The sequence below is a fragment of the Phoca vitulina genome, unplaced genomic scaffold (genome assembly GCF_004348235.1).
Source record: "Phoca vitulina isolate PV1807 unplaced genomic scaffold, GSC_HSeal_1.0 scaffold2, whole genome shotgun sequence".
Lineage (NCBI taxonomy): Eukaryota > Metazoa > Chordata > Mammalia > Carnivora > Phocidae > Phoca > Phoca vitulina.
The window spans coordinates 80,709,653-80,727,766 of NW_022589705.1; the positions used below are offsets into that span (position 1 = coordinate 80,709,653).

General features: G+C 43.7%; 1 protein-coding gene across 2 annotated transcripts in view; it reads left to right on the top strand.

Annotated features, from left to right (window-relative positions):
- Window positions 1-676: 676 nt before the first annotated feature.
- The window catches only part of WASF2 (WASP family member 2), a 74,011-nt gene continuing 56,573 nt past the window's right edge, over window positions 677-18,114 (top strand). Inside the window, exon 1 of one of the 2 annotated variants that reach the window (XM_032390334.1) lies at window positions 677-856. The gene's annotated coding sequence lies outside the window, so the exon portion shown is untranslated. Of the gene's footprint in view, window positions 857-1,413; window positions 2,613-18,114 lie in introns of those variants that run through there. The other variant, XM_032390353.1, reaches the window with a different exon arrangement.

Sequence of the window (18,114 nt, forward strand, 5' to 3'; positions counted from 1 at the left end):
GCCTCAACAAACGCGCCCGGACATGAGGCAGACATGACTGCTCCTATTTTGCAGAAGGACAAAACTGAGACCCAGATAAGTTCAGGAAGTCGTCTGAGGTCGCAGAGTGAGGCGGCGGCTGACCACGGTCTCGGCTCACCCGACCCTTGCCTGTCAGAACCAGCTCCCAGTCCCAGGACCCCAGACCTCGCCCCGGAAGACCCATTCAGCGGCTCACTGGAGCCTATGACTCACTCTCCCCACCCTACTTTCGGTCGGGCCCGAGACCTAGAGAGGGGAGGCAAAACTATCTGCAACTTGAGGGGTGTCCATAGAAAGTTCATGGTTTTGGCCCCTTCCTTCCACCAAAAATCCTGATTCTTTGAACTCTAACAAGAAGAATCCATCTTTCAATACACTTTGTACGAGGTTTTACACTTTCTTAGGTGGGATTTTCCTACCTTGAATTTAGGAGTTGACTCAGTTTAATCTCCACCCCCACTTCACTTGGTTTGCCCTCCCGCTGTTTACTCCGATTGCGGAAGTAGCTCGGGTGGAGCTCCCCAGTCGGTATCCTTGAGTACGCCTTTTGCGTAGCTATTTAACTGGCACTCCACTCAGGCCAATGGGATGCCCGAAAGCCCCAGGAGGGTGGGGCAGAGAGCCAATCAGGGCCGTTGGCGGGGTGTGGCTGCGTCCCAGGGAGGGGAATCGCGTAATGGCGGACGCGGGCCGGGTGAACGCGGCTGGGGGCGTAGCGCGCTGAGGGGGGTCTGGCTGTGTGGCATCCCCGGAGGCGGCCCGCGGGAACAGACCCCGTGCGGGGAAGGGCGGCTGGCCGGCCCATCTGTCGCTGAGGGCGACCGCGCGAGACCAGGTGAGCAACAAGTCCCCGCAGGCGGGCCCCACCGTGAGGCGCCGGCCCGGCCGCGCCGCCACCCCCCACCCCCTGCCCCGAACCTCGCGGGGTCCCGGGGGAGTGGGTGGCGCGCCTCCTGCCGCGGATGGGGAGTGCCCGGTCGAGCGGTCAGCGCGGGGTGGCCTAGAACTCTACACTCCCCTCCCCAGGGAGGAGGTGTCCTGGAGATCCCCTCGGAGACTTGGAGGGGCCGGCGAATCTGTGAGGTGCGAAAGTGCCCCCAACCTGACCTGGCGCTGCCACTCACTCGCTGTGTGACCTTGGGCAAGTCACTTCCCTCTCTCGGCCTCAGTTTCCCTATTTGTAAAACGGAGGCTTTGCAGGCAGTTGTACATGAGTTGGATCTCAGATATTCTTGGAGATCTTGGGCAGGTTCTTCTCCAGGCGGAGCTTCAGTTTCCATCTCTGGGCCATGAAGGAATTGTGGTGCTCTTTGAGATCCCTGGCCTGCTAAGTTGAGTGGCGGAGAGGACTGTGTGCACGTACGTCTGTGTGTATGTATGTATGTATGTATGTATGTATATGTACAGGATGGTACAGGGTAAGGAGGAGAGTTGGCTAAAGGGGCTCTTGGATGAAGGCTGGATGGATCCCAGGTGTCTCGGTCCTCCAGGATCCTAGAGCCTCTGAGATGGCAAAGTTTTATACACTGGTGCTCCATAGCATCAGAGGAGAGGAAAGCATCCTTGGAACCTCTTGGGGCAGTGATTGAAATTTAGGCCCGAAAGAATTCAGGAGGGTTAGGAGTAGGAGGGGGAGCATTTATGGTGCTCCTACTGTGTGCCAGCCCTTGTTTAGGCTTATGTTTTTACTTAATTTTCACAGCCGCTGTTGAGAATTTACACATAAGGAAACTGAGTTTCAGAGAAATTAAGTAACTTGTCCAAGGTCACACGGTGAGGTACAGCGCTTATCAACCATAACGTGGTTTCCTTTGAGAATCACCAGACAAGGGGGAAGTCATTGTCCACTTAAAAGAAGTTTGCTTTGTCACAAACGGGGGGAGGGGTCTGGTCCCAGACACTTGAATTGACCTCTGGCATGGAGACAGGCTGGACCTTGATCTCTGGATGGCTAATTATAAGTGCATTCCCTTTCTTCAGTCTGTGATTTGGAAAGGACCATTTGTAAATTGTAAAAGTTACTTTGAAGTATGTCAGAACCTCAAAGAACTCAGTTTGAATCCTGACTGGGTGACTTGTAGAAGTTCACCAACTGTTGGTGTATAGACTTGACTCTTAGTTCAGAGGTGCCAGGCCAGTTACCTTTTCTCCTCCCTAAGAAGGCTAAATTTTCTTGGGACGAGAGAAATTTCCCACTTGTTCAAATTTCTTTGGATTCCTGGAACGAAAGTTTCAGTGTCCTGCCTCTGATGAAGTGTAATGTTCCTTCCTTTCTTTGTGTTCCCTGTTATCTGACTTGTAGATGAGTGAAGATTGTGGACCTGGAGTCAGAGACTAGTAGTTGGATACGATAAATTGTAGCCCTTAATTTTTCCAAGCCTCAGCTTTTGGTTAATCAAAATGGTAGGACCGGCAGTGTATTGTTCTCATATGTCAATGGTAGGGAAGAAAATTGGAAGAGGAAGTTGCTGAGAAAGAGGGCGTTTCTTAGCAGTGGAGCCAATATGTATTTCTTTGTTTGAAATTCTAAAACCAGAAAAGCAGCAACTGAAGGAGGAAGGAAGGAAAGAACTGTGAAACTCTTCTTCCAGGTCAGCTATCTTTAAGAGCTGTTCCTGTTGCTGTCCCTGTCCGAGGCCCTGCTTTCACAGAAAAAGTCAATTGTAATTTGTTCAAAGTTGAGAAATTGTATTCTAGAATGATACCTTTATTTTTTATTTATTTTTAATTTTTATTTATTTATTTAAGATAGAGCACAAGCAGAGGGAGCAGCAGGCTCCCTGCTGAGCAAGGAGCCTGATTCAGGACTCGGGACTCCACTCCAGGACCCTGAGATCATGACCTGAGGGAAGGCAGAGGCTTAACCGACTGAGCCACCCAGGCGTCCCTAGAATGATAATTTTAGATATGCAACCCTTTGAGATAAATTTCTTAAAAGTCAGAACATTTTACTGAGTTTGTTGTTTACCAGTGGATGATTCTTTTTCTCAACTTAATTGCCAGTTGCAGTCTTTGGCCTGTCTTAACTGTGATTTAAATTAGTGAATTTCAACCTAAGAAGAATGATCTAGATACTGGATGATGCAGATACCGCCGTCACTTGAAAAAACACATGATGGTGTGTTTGAGTTTTGACATTTGTTAAAAGTCTTTTTAATGCTGCGTTTTACAGGATTGTGTATGTGTGAATAGTTGTTAAGGCATTGAATTTATTTTATCTGAAGATCTACCTTCATTCTCTATATTAGTTATATTTTCTGTATAAGACAGACTTAATTAGCATACCAGTCCATAGTACCTTGGGGCCAAAAAAAAAAAAAAAAAACAACCACACCACATCAGTTCTTGGGACCAGATGTTTTTTGAATATAGAACTTTTGGGATTTTAGAAAAGGAATATGGTACATGTACTGTGTGTTACGTAACATCCCAGAGAGGTGAGGGGCAGCACCTTGTAATCAAACACATTACCATTTCTGTAGTAAATGTTCATTCCAACTGGTATAAATAAATACTATAAATAGCCTCATGTCATTTCATGTTGGGTTTTGCTACCAAATGAATAATGAAAAACTTATTTTTACATCCTTTTAGATTTTGGAATTGAAGTTAAGGGATTGTGGATAAATGGGTAAAACTTATATGGGTCCATATAAGTTTGGATAAAAGTTATATGATGACAAGGACAATTACAAGGAAAAATATTGTGAGCCAAACTAATTTCAAAGCTGTGGGTCCTAAAAACAGTAGTACATGGAAGACAGTTTTTGTTCATGTGTTTCTTTCATGTAATTGTCTTATTATAATTAATACGTGCCAATGTACATTTTTCCTTAAGTACCCAAATTTACTTTTTTTTTTTTTTTTAAAGATTTTATTTATTTATTTCACAGAGAGAGGGAACACAAGCAAGGGGAGAGGGAGAAGCAGGCTTCCCGCTGAACAGGAAGCCCGATGCGGGGCTCCATCCCAGAACCCTGGGATCATGACCTGAGCCGAAGGCAGACACCTAACAACTGAGCCACCCAGGCGCCCCTCAAATTTACCTTTTAATACCCTCCTTGTTCCCTTTTTTAGATCTTTGAATGGCACCCTACCCTTCTTTTTAATTTTAATTTTAATTTATTTTTATTATTTTTTTTCCCTACACCTCTTTTTAAAAAAGTAATTTATAGGGTCTTGTGCTCACCGGTTTTTGTGTAACAATTAAGAGAATTATACCTTTGGGGTGCCTGGGTGGCTCAGTCGTTAAGCCTCTGCCTTCGGCTCGGGTCATGATCCCCGGGTCCTGGGATTGAGCCCCGCATCGGGCTCCCTGCTCGGCGGGAAGCCTGCTTCTCCCTCTCCCACTCCCCCTGCTTGTGTTTTCTCTCTCTCTCTCTCTGTCTCTCTCTGTCAAATAAGTAAATAAAATCTTTAAAAAAAAAAAGAGAGAGAATTATACCTTTTTCTGTATAATTCAGAGAAAGACTAATCAGGTGAGGATCTGTAGATTTATGTTTGCAGAATTTAAAGCTCATTCTCTCTTCAGGGTGGTCTTTAGTATGAGGTCATCACTGCTGGGTAGGATTTAGGTTGAAAAAATAATTTTTTATTCTATTTTATTTTTTAAAGTAAGCTCTGTGCCCAGTGTGGGGCTTGAATTCACAACCCCAAGATCAAGAGTTGCATCCTCTACCGACTGAAAAGTTTTTAATTTTGGGATGCCTAGCTGGCTCAGTCAGTAGAGCATGTGATGCTTGATCTTGAGAGTGTGAGTTCAAGCCCCACTTTGGGGGTAGAGTTTACTTAACAATATTTTTTATTTTTAATTTTTGAAGCTTCCACAGTTTGAATATCTTGGTAAGGAGTTTAATAAAATATATTTAATTTAGAGTATTTTTATTTTAAGTGTATGCTATATGAGAAATTTGAATTTACCAGCCTTATGAATTTGGGTGATTTCTTTAAATGGCCAGGTCCTCTAGGAGTAAATTTAAAAAAACTCTATTCTTTACTCTTCTTGGGCAGTTCAGCTATAGAGTGAGGTAGATTGGTGGTGTTGGAGGTGAAAGAATTATTTCTTCTCTTTAAAAGAGGCCCCATGGGAAACCTTGGTTGAGCGTCTGCCTTCGGCTTGGGTCATGATCCCAGGGTCCTGGGATCGAGTCCCACATTGGGCTCCTTGCTCAGGGGGGAGCCTGCTTCTCCCTCTGCCCCTCCCTCTGCTTGTGCTCGCTCACTCTCTCTCTCTGACAAATAAGTAAATAAAAATCTTTTAAAAAAAAAGAAGCCTCATGACAGCATGAATTTGAGAGATTCTGGCCTTCAGGATACCCTGTAGCCTCCTGATTTGTGGGCCTCAAATTCATCCTCCTACTTGGGGTGTCTCCATAGTTCCTGCGAATGGTACTTTTACTGTCTGGGAGATAGAAAGGGTATAGAACAGCATATCAGGAGTTGCAGGTGGATTCGGTGTATGACTGGACTAGGCAATAGGAGCAATTTTTATCCAGACTACCCCAGTTTCTTCTATTTTATAAGCACTGATAGAATTGCAAAAGAACTACAATTGGTGGACTAACATCCTTTTCCAAGGTACTCTGTTGTGACTGTGGATAAGCTCTTCAAGACAGGAACTGTGTCTTGTACTTCTTTTGTATTCTGTAATGCATCAAACTTGTCTTGCATTAGAATTTACCATTAAGACATATTCATATCTGGGGGCGCCTTGGTGGCTCAGTCGTTAAGCGTCTGCCTTCGGCTCAGGTCATGATCCCAGGGGCCTGGGATCGAGCCCCTCATCGGGCTCCCAGCTCTGTGGGAAGCCTGCTTCTCCCTCTCCCGCTCCCCCTGCTTGTGTTCCCTCTCTCGCTGTGTCTCTCTCTGTCAAAGAAATAAATAAAATTAAAAAAAAAAATTCATATCTGGGTTGGGAGCTCTGATGTCAGTACACAGCTCGGGTTGAGAACCATAGACATAAGCATATTGTAGGTGCTCAATAAATATATGTTGGTTACTTTTTTCTTTTTAGATTTTATTATTTTAGAGAGAGAGAGAGTGGGGGGAGGGGAAGGAGCAGAGGGAGAGAAACAAGCAGACCCCACACTGAGCGTGGAGCCTGGCACACAGGGCTTGATCCCACAGCCCTGAGTTCGTGACCTGAGCCAAAACCGAGAGTCAGACGCTTTAACCAACTGAACCACCCAGGTGCCCCTATATGTTGGTTACTTTGCTGCTGGTCCTGGCATGCGTTGGGTAGGGTGGAAGAGGACCCAGAGTTTTTCATAAAGTAAATAGCTTTTTTCTTTTTTTCTTTCTTTTTTTTTTTTTAAGAGATGGTGGGGGCGGGAAGGGGCAGAGGGAGAGAGAGAGAATCTTAAGCAGGCTCCATGCCCAGTGGAGAGCCCAATGCAGGGCTTGATCTCACAACCCTGATATCATGACCTGAGTCGAAATCGGTAGTCGGATATTTAACCAACTGAGCTACCCAAGCGCCCCCAGCAAAAGGGTTTTCCCAGATACCGACACAGTTGGCAGATCTGGACCCATAGGCAGTTCATTGCTAGTTAGTTACTCTGCCGTGATTTTGTGACTTAGGCAGGATTAGACAGAGTCTGTGTCTACAGGCAACTGAAAGTTTTATTTCTGTGGTAGTGGTTTTACTTAGTAAGACTGATTAGGGTGACAGTTGCTAAATTGGGAATAGGTACAAAATGCAATAATTGTTTGATATTTGGGTGAGAGAGGGGGGCTGCTGGGCACCAGTTGATGCCAAGGGATAAAATGGAAGGTTTAGTTTGACTGGGTCTCCAACACACAACACAATGTATGGAACATAATTGGTGTTCTGTAACTTTTTCTTTTTTAAGATTTTATTTATTTATTTGACAGAGAGAGACAGAGTGAGAGAGGGAACACGAGCAGGGGGAGGGGAGAGGGAGAAGCAGGCTTCCCGCAGAGCAGGGAGCCCAATGTGGGGCTCGATCCCAGGATACTGGGATCATGACCTGAGCCGAAGGCAGACGCTTAACGACTGAGCCACCCAGGCGCCCCGGTGTTCTGTAACTTTTTGTTGACTGAAGAAATGAATGGTTCTTTGTTTTGGAAAGAGGCTTATAAGCTATGAAATAAGACACTTCCTACTCTTCTGAACTGAGCTAAGATGTCATCTCTTCCATGAAGCCTTCCCAGGAAAAATTGAGTGACTCCTTTGTCCGTTTTCTCTTTCCTTGTCCTTTGTTTTTTTTTTTTTTTTTTTTTTTTTTTTTTTTGGTGGAGGGGGGGTGGGGGGGGGGGGGGGGGGGGGCGAGAGGGAGAAGCAGACTCCCCACTGAGCAGGGAGCCCGACTCCGACTCCCTCCGGGCTTGATCCCAGGATCCTGGATCATGACCTGAGTCAAAGGCAGACACTTAACCGACTGAGCCACCCAGGCGCCCCTGTTTTCTCCTTTGTTAAAATATTTATCAGATTGTCAAATCTGATGTTAGACAAATTGCAAAATTCTTCTCCCTGCCTGACCATGAGCCCCTTACGAGCAGAACTGAATTGTTCATTTTTGTTTTGACTGGTGCTCAACACACGATAAAGGCTTAGTAGATGCTAATAATGCTTAAACCATGACCTCTGTCTTCTACTTCATTCTTGTAGGTTTTGCTTTTCTTCCAGTTCATGGTCTTTACAGTTCAGATCAGCAAACATTTATTGAGGGTCTTCTGAGAGGTAGGTCTTTCTTAGGCCTTGGGGAAGGGTTTCCCAACCTTGACACTATTGACATTTTGGTGGGATAATCTGTTATTATGGAGGGCTGTCTTGTGCGTTGTGGGATGTTTAGCAGTGTCTCTGCTCTTTACTCACTACCTATTAGTACCCTCTTCTCAGTAGCTCTGACAACCAGAAATGTCTCCAGATACTGTGAAACATCTCCCAGGGGCACGGTTTCCCCCTGTTGAGAACTATATGGAGGATAGGGGTGGTGGAATCATAGAGGGAAGTAAATGTAGTTGTTCTTAGGTATGCACTCTCCTTTTATTCCTTCTTCTAGTTATACAATCTCTTGTTTATGACTTTTGGATAAGAAAGAAAAATGAGGGTATGCCTGGGTGGCTCAGTCAGTTAAGCGTCTGCCTTTGGCTCAGGTCGTGATCCCAGGGTCCTGGGATTGAGTCCAGAATCCTCATGGGGCTCCTTGCTCAGCGGAAGCCTGCTTCTCCCTTTGCCTGCTGCTCCTCCTGCTTGTGCTCTCTCTATCTCTCTTTCTCTCTGACAAACAAATAAATAAAATCTTTAGAGGCACCTAGGTAGCTCACTCACTCTCTCTCAAATAAATAAATAAAATCTTAAAAAAAAAAAAAGAAAAATGAGGGAAACCAGGAAGTGACAGCCTTAAAATAGCCCCATTATTTTTTTTTTACTTATTTATTTTTTTAAAGATTTTATTTTCAACAGAGAGAGAGAGACAGCGAGAGAGGGAACACAAGCAGGGGGAGTGGGAGAGGGAGAAGCAGGCTTCCCGCTGAGCAGGAAGCCCAATGTGGGACTCGATCCCAGGACCCAGGGATCATGACCTGAGCCGAAGGCAGACGCTTAACGACTGAGCCACCCAGGCGCCCTAGCCCCATTATTTTCATTTTCTGTTTAAATTTTATTTTATTTGGTTTAAATATGTTAGAGCAGGGGAGCATGGGTGGCTTAGTTGTTAAGCGTCTGCCTTCGGCTCGGGTTGTGATCCCAGGGTTCTGGGATCGAGCCCCGTATCGGGCTCCCTGCTCAGTGGGAATCTCCCTCTCCCACTCCCTCTGCTTGTGTTCCCTCTCGATGTCTCCCTCTTTCTGTCAAATAAATAAATAAAATCTTAATAAAAAATTATAAATATATTAGAGCAGTACAGATAGATAGCTGAATTATTTATACAGATCTATGTAAATTTAGTTTCTACTGCTGATTAGTGGAGTAAAGAACTAGACTATTACTACCTTGCATAAAAGATTTTCTCAGAAAAGCTCACAGCTGAAAAGTTTAACACCTAGAGAAAAATCAGCATTGGTTTTATAGAAGACTTGCCAGGACTTGTCAGGATTCTTCTTCGATAATTTTTGGTGGCCCTACATAGATACTTTATAACTCTAAAAAAATTATGTTAAGCTAATGGGCATGTTTTTCTGAGCTCAGTATTTTTTTGTCATAGGTAGATTGGTCAAGGCAATGGTTCTTGGTCCCTTGGGGCATTCATAAAGTGATTACAAGTTAGTAGTAACATTTGGGGACTTCACTCTCCTTTGACCAATCCTCTACAATATAACATTATAATCATTCATGTCTTAGTCACCATTAAAGTGATGTTGAATGCATTTTTTCCTGTTCCATTTGAAGTTGTGAATGGTACTCTGGAGAATTCAAATGTATAGTTATGAATGGTATCTCAGAATAGTTACCATTTATGCAAATGAAACACACTTCTTAACTTAGAAACCAAACAGAATTGAATTAGAAAAGAGAAGAATAGAAACAAGAATTGTTGAATGCTTGCAGAGGAAATAATGTTCAGATATAGAAATATCTCAGAAAAATTTGCTCTTCATGATTTCTACACACCAATAAAGAAAAATAATTTGAGATTGATGGGAGAGGCTATTAAACTTTGCCTGTAATATTACTTTTCAAGCTGTTTTTCTTTTCTGGTAAAATATGGGAGTCTGAGGCATACTCTCTTAGTTGTAAGATTAATTCCAGTTGAATAGAAGTATGTTTCTTATTTTTAGAATATAGAAGCCCTTTTGAAAAGAAGCAGTGGTTCAGCTTAGTTCCAATTTGAGTGAATATGTGTGTGTATATGCACACATACATATATAAACACATACATATGATGTGGCTTACAGTGATACTTAAATTATGTAATTGACATAGTAAAATAACAATTCTTTTACTCTCAAGTATTCAAAAGTGAGACCTTCTTCTCCCCTGAGTACTAAAAAGCAGTCTAAAAAGCTTTCTCTTGGGCTCCTGGGTGGCTCAGTTGGTTAAGCAACTGCCTTCGGCTCGGGTCATGATCCTGGGGTCCTGGGATCGAGTCCCACATGGGGCTCCCTGCTCATTGGGGAGCCTGCTTCTCTCTCCCTCTGCCTGCCATTCCCCCTGCTTGTGCTCTTCTCTGTCAGATAAATAAATAAAATCTTTAAAAATAAATAAAAAATTAAAAACTTTCTCTTTTTAAAAAAAAAAATTTTATTTATTTATTTTTGAGAGAGAGAGTGAGCACAAGCGGGAGGAGGGGCAGAGGGAGAAGCAGACTCCCCGCTGAGGAGCCCGATGCAGGACTTGATCCCAGGACTCTGGAATCATGACCTGAGCCAAAGGCAGACACTTAACCAACTGAGCCACCCAGGTACCCCTAAAAAACTTTCTCTTAAATCATATCTTGAGAAATTGTGTTTAACTGTGTAGAAGGAGGTCTTAGGCCATGCCCATTGATGTTCCTTGCCATTCACAATTGGGAACTCTAAATTTCCTTTTGTAGAATATTGATAGTCTTTAAAGAATAGTATTCCTGATACCAAAGTCATTTGTGGAATTGTGAAAAGTAGAAGAACAATTTTGCCCCTTTTTACTTTTAAAACTCTTTAGCATTCATTTGCAATGAAAAATCGCAAACCACAGTGCTCCCGCTTTGGCATATGCCATTATAGTCACTCCCCAGCACTTGAGATAAGTTATATTATGTTAGTAGCTACATTTTATAGGTAAACAAGCTCAGAGAGGTTAAGTAACTTCCTTAGAGTCACTCAACTAATAATTGCAGATTTGAGTTGAACACTGTCTTTTTTCCCCCTTCATTGTACTCTACAGCCTCTAGCTATCTATCATCTATCTGAAGTATAGTTGACACACAATATTACATTAGTTTCAAGTGTACAACGTAATGATTTGATAACTTAATGCTCACTACAAGTATCATAACAGGCCTATTGTAATACCTTTGACTATATTACCTACGTTGTACCTTTCATCCCTGTGACTTCTGTTCTTTTTTTCATCCGTATGACTTGTACATTCCATAACTAGAAGCCTGTACCTCTCACTCCCCTTCACCCATTTTGCTCATCCTCCCAGCCCACTGTCCTTTATTTTTACTTTTTAAATTAGTTAATTATTTTTATTTATTATTTATTTATTTGTCAGAGAGAGTGCACACAAGCAGGGAAAGCATACAAGTAGGGGGAGCGGCAGGCAGAGGGAGAAGCAGGCTCCCCGCTGAGCAGGGAGCCCCATGCGGGACTTGGTCCCAGGACCCCAGGATCATGACCTGAGCCAAAGGCAGACGTTGAACCCACTGAGCCACCCAGGCGTCTGTATTTTTAATTTTTTTGAAGGATTTTATTTTATTTATTTATTTATTTATTTATTTATTTATTTATTTATTTAAAAGATTTTTATTTATTCATTTGACAGGGAGAGACACAGCGAGAGAGGGAACACAAGCAGCGGGAGTGGGAGAGGGGAAGCAGGCTTCCCACTGAGCAAGGAGCCTGACGCGGGGCTCGATCCCAGGACGCTGGGATCATGACCTGAGCTGAAGGCAGACGCTTAATGACTGAGCCACCCAGGCGCCCCTTTTTTATTTTTTTAAAAGATTTTATTTATTTATTTGACAGAGAGAGAGAGCAGGAACACAACTAGGGGGACTGGGAGAGGGAGAAGCTGACTCTCACTGAGCAGGGAGCCCAATGCGGGGTTCCATCCCAGGACCCTGAGATCATGACCTGAGCCGAAGGCAGACGCTTAGCAACTGAGCCACCCAGGCACCCCTGAAAGATTGTATTTATTTATTTGAGAGAGAGAGTGCACACAAAGTGGGGGAGGGGCAGAGGGAGAAGCAGACTCCACAATGAGCACAGAGCCCCAACAGGGCTTGATCCCAGGACTCTGAGATCATGACCTGAGCTGAAATAAGAGTCATATGCTTAACCGACTGAGCCACCCAGGGGCCCCTGTCCTTTATTTTTTTTAGTGAGGTTTTTTTCTTTTTTTTGAATTTAATCAGATTTTTAATTTAATTTAATTTTTTAAAAAATATTTTGTTATTTATTTGACAGAGAGAGTACATGCAGGGGGAGTGGCAGGCAGAGGCAGAGGGAGAGGGAGATGCAGACTTCCCGCAGAGCAGGGGAGCCTGATGTGGGACTCGATCCCAGGACCCTGGGATCGTGACCTGAGCTCAAGGCAATCGCTTAGCCAGCTGAGCCACCCAGGTGCCCTAATCAGATTTTTTAATGGTACAGTTTACATACTGTGAAATGGACAGAAATGCAAGTATATAATCAGATGAGTTTTGACAAGTGTAAACACACGTGTAGCCAACACCCCAGTCAAGAGATAGAACATTTCCATAACCTTACAGTGTTCCCTCACACACCCAGTCAGTCCCCACTGTCTTAGAGGCAACCACTGTTCTGATTTCTGTCCTTACAAATTAATTTTGCCTGTTCTTGACTCCTACCATATGCACTCTTTTGTGTCTGAACTCTCCTGTTCTATATAAAATTTTTGGAATTCATCCACATTGATGTGTGTATCAGTATGAACCCAGGTCTTTTGATGCGTATCTAGAATTCTTTCCAACAAACTATAGCTCCTTTAATTTGCTTAATCTTATATCACATCCTTTTTTTTTTGCTTTGGTATTTGCATGTAATTTACTTCCCTTTTCTAATACATTAGATTTATTTGTTTTTAAAATCTCTTTGAAATTACAAAAGTAATACATGCTCATTGCAACAAATTACACAATCGGAAGTGAATAAAGAGTGAAAGTTACCTCAGATTTATTTTTATTTCTGCCTTTTTCCGATTACGAAAATAATGAGTGCTCTTTGTAAAAATTGTTTTTTAAATTGGCCAAATTCAAAAAGTATGAAGCAGAGAATAAGAATCATCCATGATCCTACCAGTTAGCATTTATTTATTTATTTATTTATTTATTTTCAAAATATTTATTTATTTGACAGAGAGAGAGTGTGTGCTTGCACAGGAGAGTGGGGGGGGAGGGGGAGAGGGGGAGAAGCAGACTCCTTGCTGCGTGATCCCAGGAGCTTGAGATCATGACCTGAGCCAAAACCAAGAGTCAGACGTTTAACTGACTGAGCCACCCAGGTGCCCCACTACCAGTTAGCATTTTGACTTATTTTCCTCTTTCTCTGCATTTTGTTTACCATAGCTGAGACCATAGTTTAGGGATTTTTAGGTTTCCCTTCTTCCATTACGTTTGTCACATCCACGTTAATCAGTTTTTGTTGTTTCAGTGTTCATGCTTTTGGCCATCCTAAATTTAAGTAGCTGGCAGTGATCTTGGCTGGGTTGGCCTCATTGGGCATCTTTATTTATTTAAGATTTTATTTATTTATTTGAGAGAGAGCGCGCACAAGCAAGGAGGAGAAGAAGGAGAGGCAGGCTCTCCACTGAGCAGGGAGCCCCAATGCGGGGCTAGATACCAGGTCGCCAGGATCGTGACCTGAGCCAAAGGGACTGAGCCACCGAGACGCCCCTGTTTATTTATTTTTTAAAAAGATTTTTATTTATTTGAGAGAGAGCAAGAGAGAAAGAGAACAAGCCAGGGGGAGGGGCAGAGGGAGAGGGGGAAGCTGACTCCCCGCTGAACAGGGAGCCCGATGTGGGGCTCGATCCCAGGACCCCGAGATCATGACCTGAGCCGAAGGCAGACACCTAACTGTGAGCCACCTAGGCACCCCTGGGCATCATTTTTTAATATTTCCTTCCTGTGCAGTCTTTCATCATTCACCTCATTCTTGAATATCCAACACCCAACATTTCTTGCGTAGTAGGAGACAGTATAGTTCTGTGGTTATGAGTGTAGATTCTGGAGTCAGTCCATCTGAGTTCAAATGTAGCCTCTTTACACTTACTGGCTCTGTATGTAATCTTGGGCAATGACTCAACCTCAGTTTTCTCATATGTAAAATGGAGACCTGTGTAATTTTTCTGTAAAATACAGAGCATATCTCAAAGGGTATTAGAAGAATTAAATGACGTCATTATCATTAGTCCAGTGCTCAATAAATGTTAACAGTTGTTGTAAATTAGGAAATGGCATATTTGGTTGGATACATCATCTGTCTAGCCCTGAATTCTGCTTGTGGGAAAGGGATGAAAATGTCAACTTCAAAATTTAGGACTGTGTTGCCCAAAATTCATAATTTCTCTTAGGAATTTCTTATGGAAATGTTACCTGTGCATTTATCTAGACTATATACATTATTTTTTCTTATATTCTGTACACCTCATCTGAGTAATGAGTTTTATTACTTTATATGCTGGATTGGGTAGTAAACTATTACTTTTTATTGGTCCTAATAAAAGCAGTAGCTGCTTGGTAGCAAGTGTATACTATGTGCCAGGCAGTGTGCACATTCCTCCTCACAGTGTCCTTCAAATTAGTTATTTACAGGTGGGAAAAGTGAGGCCTGAAGAAATTAAGTAACATGCCCTTGGTCACAGCTAAGCCTATTGGTACTAGAATTCAAAGCCTTCCTCCCTCCCTTCCTTCTCCCCCCCTTTTTTTTGACGTAAAACTCCTGTCTGAGTCTAAAATCTGGGCTTAAAAAATAATATACTTTATTGTTTCTTTATACTTCTAACTGCTTTTTTAAAAAGATTTTATTTATTTATTTGACAGAGAGAGACACAGCGAAAGAGGGAACACAAGCAGGGGGAGTGGGAGAGGGAGAAGCAGGCTTCCCGCTGAGCAGGGAGCCCGATACGGGGCTCGATCCCAGGATCCTGGGATCATGACCTGAGCCAAAGGCAGATGCTTAACAGCTGAGCCACCTAGGCGCCCCTTCTAACTGCTTTATAATTTCTAAGGTTTGATGCAGAATCTGTGTTTACCATTTCACATCTTCTTTGTTGTATATTAAAGTGTCCTATCTATCTATAATTTTTTTTATTTTTTATTTATTTTTTTAAAAGATTTTATTTATTTATTTGAGAGAGAGAATGAGAGAGAGCACAAGAGGGGGTAGTGGGAGAGGGAGAAGCAGACTCCCCGCTGAGCAGGGAGCCCGATGCGGGACTCGATCCTGGGACTCCAGGATCATGACCCGAGCCGAAGGCAGTCGCTTAACCAACTGAGCCACCCAGGCGCCCTATAATTTTTTTTTAAAGATTTTATTTCTTTATTTGCCAGAGACAGGGAGAGCGTGTGCACAAGCAGGGGGAGCAGCAGAAGGAGAGGGAGAAGCAGGCTCCCCACAGAGCAGGGAGCCTGATGCTGGACTCGATCCCAGGACCCTGGGATCATGACCTGAGCTGAAGGCAGACGCTTAACTGACTGAGCCACCCTGGTGTCCCTATATATTATTATTATTTTTTTTTTTTAAGATTTTTTATTTATTTATTTGACAGAGAGAGACACAGCGAGAGAGGGAACACAAGCAGGGGGAGTGGGAGAAGGAGAAGCAGGCTTCCCGCTGAGCAAGGAGCCCGATGCGGGGCTTGATCCCAGGACCCTGGGATCATGACCTGAGCCGAAGGCAGACGCTTAACGACCGAGCCACCCAGGCGCCCCTATTATTATTATTTTTTTAAGATTTTTAAAAATTTATTCATTTGACACAGAGAGAGAGAGAGAGAGCATAAGCAGAGGGAGCAGCAGGCAGAGGGAGAGGGAAAAGCAGGCTCCCTGCTGAGGCAAGGATCCCGATGTGGGGCTCCATCCCAGGATCCTGGGATCACGACCTGAGTCGAAGGCAGATGCCCAACTGATTGAACCAACCAGGCGCCCCCCTGTGTATTATTTTTTTTTTAAATCTGTAAGCATACAGAAGCTCCTCTGGTCTTTTTGGATACCTTTATAGGCCTTCTCTATTTTACCTTTTTTCTGCAGTGATGACCACAACTGCACATTCTATTCTAGGTACAGATACACTTTGGTTTGTACAAGGGCAGGATAATGTGTTCTGTGTTTCCAGAGCTTTCATAATAACAGCCAGCATTTTGTTGCGTTTTGTAGCTGTATTCAGGATAAGTCTAGGGACTCTGAAACCCTTTTCTTATATTGTAACAGGTAGCTTAGAGCTCATCATCTGATAGTTATAGTTTGGACTATTTTTCCATTACTGCATTACCTTCTTTTTATATACATGGAAGCTATTTTCCACATTTCTCAACACAACTTTGTACCATCATACTTCTAGCTACTGCTATAGAGTCATCTGCCAACAGAGAAGATTTCACTAGGTAGTTTTTCTAGATAATTTCTAAAAATGTTACTTGGGATAGGTTTCAGCATCAATCCCTGGGGGACCCCTTTGTTTATACATCTTTATCTAAAAGGGGCCTATATCAGGGCACCTGGGTGGCTTAGTTGGTTAAGTGACTGCCTTCGGCTCGGGTCGTGATCCCAGGGTCCTGGGATGGAGCCCCACATCCAGCTCCCTGTTCTGCGGGGAGCCTGCTTCTCCCTCTCCCTCTGCTGTTCCCCCTGCTTGTGCTCTCCTCCTCTCTGTCTCTCAAATAAATAAATAAAATTAAAAAAAAATAAATAAAAGGGGCCTATATCATAACTCTCTTATTTCTGTTTCTAAATGAATTCTCTGGGGAAAAAATTGGTTGGGTTTTTTTGTTGTTAATTTCATTAAGTAATCTACACACAACCTGGGGCTCAAACGCACAACCCGAAGATAAAGAGTTGCATGCTCTACCAACTGAGCCAGCTGCCAGAGCATGGTACTCTTTTTTGTTTTTGTTTTTGTTTTGGAGCATGCTATTCTTGATCTTGGGGTCCTGAGTTTGAGCTCCATGTTGGGGGTAGAGTTTACTTAAAAATATAAAACATGGGGGTGCCTGGGTGGCTCAGTTGGTTAAGCATCTGCCTTTGGTTCAGGTCATAATATCAGGGTCCTAGGATGGAGCCCAGACATGGGCTCCCTGCTCAGCAGGGAGTCTGCTTCTCCCTCTGCCCCCACCCCCCTCTTGTGCTTGCTCTTTCTCTCTCTCTCAAATAAGTAAATAAAATCTTTAAACAAATAAAATAAAAGATAAACAATAAAATTATTGGGGCTGCTGGCTGGCTCAGTTGGTAGAGCATGTGACTCTTGATCTTGGGGTTGTGAGTTCAAGCCCCATGTTGGGTGTAGAGATTACTTAAAAATCTTTTTTTTTTTTTTTTTAAGATTTTACTCATTTATTTGACAGAGAGGACAAGCGGGGAGCAGGAGAGGGAGAAGCAGGCTTCCCACTGAGCAGGGAGCCCGGTGTGGGGCTTGATCCCAGGACCCCGAGATCATGACCTGAGCCAAAGGCAGACACTTAACCCACTGAGCCACCCAAGCTGGCTGGCTTTCCTTCCTTCCTTCCTTCCTTCCTTCCTTCCTTCCTTCCTTCCTTCCTCCCTCCCTCCCTCCCTCCCTCCCTCCCTCCCTCCCTTCCTTCCTTCCATTTATTTGACAGAGAGAGACACAGCGAGAGAGAGAGCACAAGCAGGGGGAGTGGGAGAGGAAGAAGCAGGCTTTCCGCTGAGCAGGGAGCCCGATGTGGGGCTCGATCCCAGGACCCCAGGATCGTGACTTGAGCCGAAGGCAGACGCTTAATGACTGAGCCACCTAGGTGCCCCAAAAGAAATCTTTATTTTTTAATTTTCTTTTTTCTTTTTTATTTATTCATTTGAGACACAGAGATACAGAGAGGGAACATGAGCAGGGAGAGAGGCAGAGGGAGAGGGAGAAGCAGGCTCCCCACTGAGCCAGAAGCCCGATGTGGGACTTGATCCCAGGACCCTGGGATCATGACCTGAGCTGAAGGCAGACGCTTAACCATCTGAGCCACCCAGGCGCCCCAAAAGAAATATTTATTTATTTATTTATTTATTTATTTATTTATTATTTATTTATTCATTTGAGACACCGAGATACAGAGAGAGAACATGAGCACGGAGAGAGGCAGAGGGAGAGGGAGAAGCAGGCTCCCCGCTGAGCCGGGAGCCTGATGTGGGGCTTGATCCCAGGGTCCTGAGCTGAAGGCAGACGCTTAACCATCTGAGCCACCCAGGCGCCCCGCAAAAGAAATCTTTAAAAAAAAAATTACTGTCTGGCTGATAGAAC